At 42.6% G+C, this 7,756-nt stretch overlaps 2 long non-coding RNA genes across 2 annotated transcripts; both read right to left on the reverse strand.

Moving 5' to 3' along the window:
- Nucleotides 1–231: 231 nt before the first annotated feature.
- On the reverse strand, nt 232–1,561 carry LOC132245733 (uncharacterized). Its single transcript, XR_009457454.1, has 2 exons — nt 1,437–1,561; nt 232–809 (listed from the first exon to the last, which is right to left on the reverse strand). It is a non-coding gene; the product is annotated as an uncharacterized LOC132245733 (long non-coding RNA).
- Nucleotides 1,562–5,078: 3,517 nt separating this feature from the next.
- LOC132245726 (uncharacterized) lies at nt 5,079–6,560 on the reverse strand. Its single transcript, XR_009457447.1, has 2 exons — nt 6,287–6,560; nt 5,079–5,659 (listed from the first exon to the last, which is right to left on the reverse strand). It is a non-coding gene; the product is annotated as an uncharacterized LOC132245726 (long non-coding RNA).
- Nucleotides 6,561–7,756: the final 1,196 nt, after the last annotated feature.

Here is a 7,756-nt window from a genome sequence, read left to right on the forward strand (position 1 = left end):
TGGTGGCTGGTAAAAGCAAGTCATCCACATTTTGCAGAAGGGCACAGGAAGAAGTTGGGTATATTGGATCCTGGCTTGGACCTGTGAATAGTCTAGATGACCTCTCAGGGCCCAGTCCAACCCTATTCTCGATGATAAGAGGGGTTCTGGAATATTGAGAAACAAAGAATTGAAGAATAACCAGAAACGAGGATATTTCATGACCAAACGAAAAGACAAACACCACGATGCTTTTGTGAATGTTATGTTTTATTGTGTGCCATATCAAGCTGCAGTAGGAAGCAGGAAAGCAAGATTAGAACAATTCCCATAGTCTGGGAGCATACCCGACTCCGGAAAGGACCCTCGTTAAGAACACTTCACACTTATACAGTGGGCAAATCTTCAAAACATGGCACAGACATACACAGAGAAGCTGCAATTTATGCAACAAGACAAAGCAACCTTCGGCACATGAGCCATCTTCATAACAGGAGGAAGGGAACATGCAGGTCTTGGCTTCTCTCCTTGCTGTTCTTCTGGCTGTTACTTGGGGTACTGTGGGAACTGGGGATACTGGGGGTACTGTGGGTACTGGGGGCACTGTGGGATCTTAGGGTACTTGCAGCACTGCTGATAGCCTGGGTAGATGGGTTGCACTGGATAGTAGGGTGGACGGTATTGTTGCCCTTGCCAGCAGTATGGTCTCTCTACCACAGTGATGTTGCAGGAAGGTCTGAACTCATGGCAGCGAGACCCAGAACTGTGGCAGGAGGTTTCACGCTCGTGGCAAGGTCTGCGGGAGCACATCTTCTGTCGTGTGGGCAAAGCTGCAAGAAACAAGGCAGAGACACTCTGTGTTAAATGAACCAGAAAGGACCTTCTCCCCTTCCCTTTTCTATTTCTACAGAACTCAAGGGAAGTTCTTTCTTCTTCTTCACTTTTAAGCTAGTGGAAACATGAATCCCCAAAACACTGGTGCCAACATTTCTGGTAAATAATCTAGAATACGTGACTTCAAACCATGGTGTCACTCTGATGTGGGTTTCTACAACAAGATACAACTAGCTCATGAGAAAGGAAGGCTGCTTCTAAAATGCTGCATGCTTTCCTGTCTGTCAAACTTCAGCCTAAGTTAAAAGTTTGGACAACTCGGTCCTTCAGAAGCCATTTTGAACCAGTGTCATTAACCTGGTACCAAACAATCTCTCATTCAGCTCTGTGACCTGGTCCCTCTGTAGGCTCCTTTCCTTCACCTTTTCCCCTGCTTTTCTGGTATTGTCCGTGCACCACAAGTTTTTCTGGTGCTAGCATAAAGAGGCAACCACATACACAGAGGGCGAGGACAGGGAAAGCCCAGTCCAGAGACAGGAATACATTTAAGACTAGAATTTGCAAAGGATTATATTAAGGCTTCCATTCAAGGAGCAGATAGAAAGAATAGGAATCAGACTTACCCTCTTCAGCAGCTAGGACAAATGCAAAGGAGTGAAGATGAGTGAATGAGGAGCACTGGGATATGAGCTCTTTTTATATGGTTCCAGTCCAGAGTCTAGGAAATGAGACAGCCCATAGCAATGTTGTCCCAACCCTTTGCTCATCCAAAACCCTGCCTATCTAGTATATCCAGCACCTATGAACTCTTTGACTCATTTTTTATTACAATGATTATTTTGAGCCATTGTTGATGCAGAGCACTTTGGTAAGAAAAGTTCTTTCATGATCATTTCATACATGGTAATACTGCCAGTGAAGAGTTGAAATGGTTTGCATGTTGGCAACCAGTACTGAGGCAGTGGAAGAACCAGATTTGCTAAACTTAGGGTGTTTTCCTTGGGACCAGGTGACAGCCGAACACCAGGGCTTCTCTGACGTGGTGGTTGCTTGATTATGTCACAAGGAAATGTAGTTACCAGGTGTGATCCTGTGAATCCCGCTTCTCTTCAAGTCTCTGCAGTCCCATAACCAGTCTGCCGAATGCCAGCACAGTAGCTGAAGTGACATCCACCGAAAAAACAGTGATTTCAAGGAAACAGTGAGCGAGCGCATCTACACGTGTGCATTTACTGCACAGTAGCTGAAATTATTGTGCAGTACGAGTGTGCATCTACACATATACAACTGTACTGCACTGTAAACATGGCGACTTATGCTGACGGCATCATGCAGGTATTACATTTATGCCCGATTAGTTACTGTGCTTTAACACACATGCAGATGCTTTACTGCTCAGTAACGTTGTGTGTGTGGGCTGACTTTGGACTAACTTTAGTCCCAGCTCAGTCCACACACAGCGTTAATGTGCTTTAATACCTGCATGTGTAGATGCTGGCTCACCCCCAATTTACTGCGCAGTAATTTACTGTGCAGTAAATTTCGGTTGGCGTAAATGCACTTGTAGACATACCCACTGAGCACAAACGTGTTCAGTTCTCACTCTAACAACATTAACTTAACTTAACTTAATAATGGTCTTCATATCTTGCTTCTAATCTCAAATTACAGGGTCATAGACATTAGGGCTGGAGGGGACCTCATAAGATCATCGGGTCTAGCTCCCAGAAGCTCTCCCTTCTCTTCCATCAGCTTTAACTAGCTAATGTCTGTAATGTGCTTTCAAGATGTGCACTGTATAAGGTGAATTGTTCTTATGGAGCTTTATTTCTGGTGTGTTATTTGTATTTGGTAAAGCGTATGAAATATTTTTATGATGGAATAATTTAATCTACTTTCCTGCTTTGGCCCCCACTTGAGGCAATAAGCCTTTACAATTTGGAGGCAATAAACCGTTACAATGGAGGCAATAAACCTTTACAATTCATGAGAGTTCCACTCTCGGGGTGTTTTCCTATTCTTTGTCCAAGATGGATTTATATTCTGATTTTTTTTAATTCCCTAAATTTGTATTACCAAAGCCAATAGCTTCATTGAAGCAGATGGTTTTGAAGGAAACACAGATCTCAGCAAATTTCCCGACTTTCAAAAACTAGAAAAGAAAAAGGAAAATTCATCTTGAAAAGTGCAGGGCTGTAACAATGCAGTAAGCATCTGCACGTGTGGACAGTGACACTTTACTGTGCAGTAGAGTAGTCTACTGCACAGTAAAAATATCTCGTGTAGACACAGCCACTTTTCATCAATGTGAGGGAAATCAAAATAAACCCGGTTTAAACTGTAATAAGAGCGTGTTTTGTACCAGGTTAACGACACCAGTTCAAAATGGCTTCTGAAGGACTGAGTTGTCCAGACGTTTAACGTAGTGTGGAATTTAAAGCTGATTCATTGTACTGGTGCTGAAAGTTATGTGGATGTTGTTATTGTGGCTTAAATCAGGTTTGTTTCTGTTTAGTCGGTGTTGGTTAGGAACTAGTTTAGGCTAAAGTGAAGTGAACCGCTCTTAACTTGATACAAAAGTGTCCATCGAGAGCTTTATGGAATCTGTTCAACTCAGCTGGTGCAGATGTGCATATGGAAAGGCCTCAGTCAAACTGAAGGAATTCTGCAGGTAGAACCGCCAGAGAACGGGGGCTGGTCAAATGCATTCCTGAACACTGCAGTCATTTAGAAACCTAGGTAAAGTCACATTTACCAGCTCTTTGTACTCTCTGCCACCTTGGTGCAAATGCCGCATCACCTAACCCAAAGGTTCAGGTCTCTGAGGCTGAGGTCTCTGATCTTCTTTTTTTGTATGGCTGATGTAGAATGTTGTGCCCCAGCTCAAGTCTGGGATCGTGCCCGGTATGCAAAGACCAATAAAGATACCAGGGGTGAATGTACAAAGAAGGTTTATTGCTAGCAATAAAAGGTGCAAGCGGAATAATTCACGTAACAAGCACCCCCACTGCTACTTTTAAGCATCTTTTATACAGGAGTTTTCAAGACTTTGCAAGCGTGCTTGTTTGATGATTGGTTATAAGTGAGTGATGCAAGAAGTTCTTTACTGAGCATGTCTGTATACCTGTGTTTTAGCCATGTATCTCATTTACATACATGTGTGTTTCATTAGCATACTTTTTCCCCACCTAGGGGTGTGATTTTTAGTATTTTAATGAGCCCTTTATCCCAGTACTGTGTTTCTTCTTCTGTTTTCAAGCACCCTTTATCTAGGACTATCTCCTACTTATCATTGCAGATGGGCATTCGTCACATAGCATTCTCTTCTTCTTCATCTTTGAGTAGAGGTTTCTAGGTCACTCCTTACATTTCCCCCCTTTGGAACATTTTTAATCATTATTATAATTGCTCCATTCAATTTGGTTTAACACAAATCTAGTATCATCAGCTTTCTTTGTTTGTAAAATCATTTGATTTACCTTAGGCCTGAAGATAGATATAAAAACAGGTAAGCATTGGATACAGCAACAAACCATGATTCCTATAACACAGAAAGAGACAACTGTACTAAATAACTGTCTTGACCATCTAAAATTGGGAAGCCAGGAACTTAGCCAGGAAAAGTCTAAGCCAGATGATTCTTTTAACGTCTGTGCCAATTGTTGTAAGGCACCAATTTTGTCTTCAATTAGCACAGAATTATTGGTGAGGTTGAAACAACACATTCCTTTTAAAGTTTCACACCCAAGATTGTGTCATAGTAAGAGATAATCAATAGCGGTTCTGTTCTCCAAGATAGCGTCCCTTAATTGTTTTTGTTCAGCATTCAGGGCTGAAAGAGCTCGGTATGCAGCATTTAGTCCTTTTGCTAGAACACAGGCAACTGCATTAAGATTTCTGCTATTACTTACAGCGAGGCCCGGAACCCCCACCATAGATACAGCTAATGCTACGTATTCAGCCTTAGGTAATAGTCGAGGGGAATCATTCTCATCACAATCGGCGGTGAGAGTAGTGTATGCCCTCTTATACCTCCCACCGAGAGGGGTTTGTTCAGTGTGCATTAGGTCAGATTTCCTTGGAAGAGCTGCAGTTACCCGGGCAATGGTGCATGGTTCTCCAGTAGTGTTCGCTGGGAGGTATGAATATATTATTCTCCCGCAGGAGAGAATAACATTAGGAAACATTAGGAAACATTCGGAAACACTGAAGAATAACTAGAAACGAGGATATTTCATGACCAAACGAAAAGGCAAATACCATGATGCTTTTGTGAATGTTATGTTTTATTGTGTGCCATATCAAGCTGCAGTAGGAAGTAGGAAAGCAAGATTAGAACAATTCCCATAGTCTGGGAGCATACACGACTCCGGAAAGGACCCTCGTTAAGAACACTTCACACTTATACAGTGGGCAAATCTTCAAAACATGGCACAGACATACATAGAGAAGCTGCAATTTATGCAACAAGACAAAGCAACCTTCGGCACATGAGCCATCTTCATAACAGGAGGAAGGGAACATGCAGGTCTTGGCTTCTCTCCTTGCTGTTCTTCTGGCTGTTACTTGGGGTACTGTGGGAACTGGGGATACTGGGGGTACTGTGGGTACTGGGGGCACTGTGGGATCTTAGGGTACTTGCAGCACTGCTGATAGCCTGGGTAGATGGGTTGCACTGGATAGTAGGGTGGACGGTATTGTTGCCCTTGCCAGCAGTATGGTCTCTCTACCACAGTGATGTTGCAGGAAGGTCTGGACTCATGGCAGCGAGACCCAGAACTGTGGCAGGAGGTTTCACGCTCGTGGCAAGGTCTGCGGGAGCACATCTTCTGTCGTGTGGGCAAAGCTGCAAGAAACAAGGCAGAGACACTCTGTGTTAAATGAACCAGAAAGGACCTTCTCCCCTTCCCTTTTCTATTTCTACAGAACTCAAGGGAAGTTCTTTCTTCTTCTTCACTTTTAAGCTAGTGGAAACATGAATCCTCAAAACACTGGTGCCAAAATTTCTGGGAGATCATCTAGAATATGTGACTTCAAACAATAGTGTCACTCTGATGTGGGTTTCTGCAACAAGATACAACTAGCTCATGAGAAAGGAAAGCTGCTTCTAAAATGCTGCATACTTTCCTGTCTGTCAAACTTCAGCCTAAGTTAAAAGTTTGGACAACTCGGTCCTTCAGAAGCCATTTTGAACCAGTGTCATTAACCTGGCACCAAACAATCTCTCATTCAGCTCTGTGACCTGGTCCTTCTGTAGGCTCCTTTCGTTTACCTTTTCCCCTGTTTTTCTGGTATTGTCCGTGCACCACAAGTTTTTTTGGTGCTAGCATAAAGAGGCAACCATATACACAGAGGGTGAGGACAGGGAAAGCCCAGTCCAGAGACAGGAATACATTTAAGACTAGAATTTGCAAAGGATTATATTAAGGCTTCCATTCAAGTAGCAGATAGAAACAATAGGAATCAGACTTACCCTCTTCAGCAGCTAGGACAAATGCAAAGGAGTGAAGATGAGTGAATGAGGAGCACTGGGATATGAGCTCTTTTTATATGGTTCCAGTCCAGAGTCTAGGAAATGAGACAGCCCATAGCAATGTTGTCCCAACCCTTTGCTCATCCGAACCCCTGCCTATCTAGTATATCCAGCACCTATGATCTCTTTGACTCATTTTCTATTAGAATGATTATTTTGATCCATTGTTGATGCAGAGCACTTTGGTAAGAAAAGTCTTTCATGATTATTTCATACATGATAATACTGCCAGTAAAGAGTTGAAATGGTTTGCATGTTGGCAACCAGTACTGAGTCAGTGGAAGAACCGGATTTGCGAAACTTAGGGTGTTTTCCTTGGGACCATGTGACAGCCGAACACCAGGGCTTCTCTGACGTGGTGGTTGCTTGATTATGTTACAAGGAAATTTAGTTACCAGGTGTAATCCTGTGAATCCTGCTTCTCTTTAAGTCTCTGCAGTCCCATAACCAGTCTGCCAAATGCCAGCACAGTAGCTGAAGTGACATCCACCGAAAAAACAGTGATTTCAAGGAAACAGTGAGCGAGCGCATCTACATGTGTGCATTTACTGCGCAGTAGCTGAAATTATTGTGCAGTATGAGTGTGCATCTACACATATACAACTGTACTGCACTGTAAACATGGCGACTTATGCTGACGGCATCATGCAGGTATTACATTTATGCCCGATTAGTTACTGTGCTTTAACACACATGCAGATGCTTTACTGCTCAGTAACGTTGTGTGTGTGGGCTGACTTTGGACTAACTTTAGTCCCAGCTCAGTCCACACACAGCGTTAATGTGCTTTAATACCTGCATGTGTAGATGCTGGCTCATCCCCAATTTACTGCGCAGTAATTTACTGTGCAGTAAATTTAAGTTGGCGTAAATGCACTTGTAGACATACCCACTGAGCACAAACGTGTTCAGTTCTCACTCTAACAACATTAACTTAACTTAACTTAATAATGGTCTTCATATCTTGCTTCTAATCTCAAATTACAGGGTCACAGACATTAGGGCTGGAGGGGACCTCATAAGATCATCGGGTCTAGCTCCCAGAAGCTCTCCCTTCTCTTCCATCAGCTTTAACTAGCTAATGTCTGTAATGTGCTTTCAAGATGTGCACTGTATAAGGTGAACTGTTCTTATGGAGCTTTATTTCTGGTGTGTTATTTGTATTTGGTAAAGCGTATGAAATATTTTTATGATGGAATAATTTAATCTACTTTCCTGCTTTGGCCCCCACTTGAGGCAATAAGCCTTTACAATTTGGAGGCAATAAACCGTTACAATGGAGGCAATAAACCTTTACAATTCATGAGAGTTCCACTCTCGGGGTGTTTTCCTATTCTTTGTCCAAGATGGATTTATATTCTGATTTTTTTTAATTCCCTAAATTTGTATTACCAAAGCCAATAGCTTCAT

Source organism: Alligator mississippiensis, chromosome 15, assembly GCF_030867095.1.
Source record: "Alligator mississippiensis isolate rAllMis1 chromosome 15, rAllMis1, whole genome shotgun sequence".
NCBI classification, from domain to species: domain Eukaryota; kingdom Metazoa; phylum Chordata; order Crocodylia; family Alligatoridae; genus Alligator; species Alligator mississippiensis.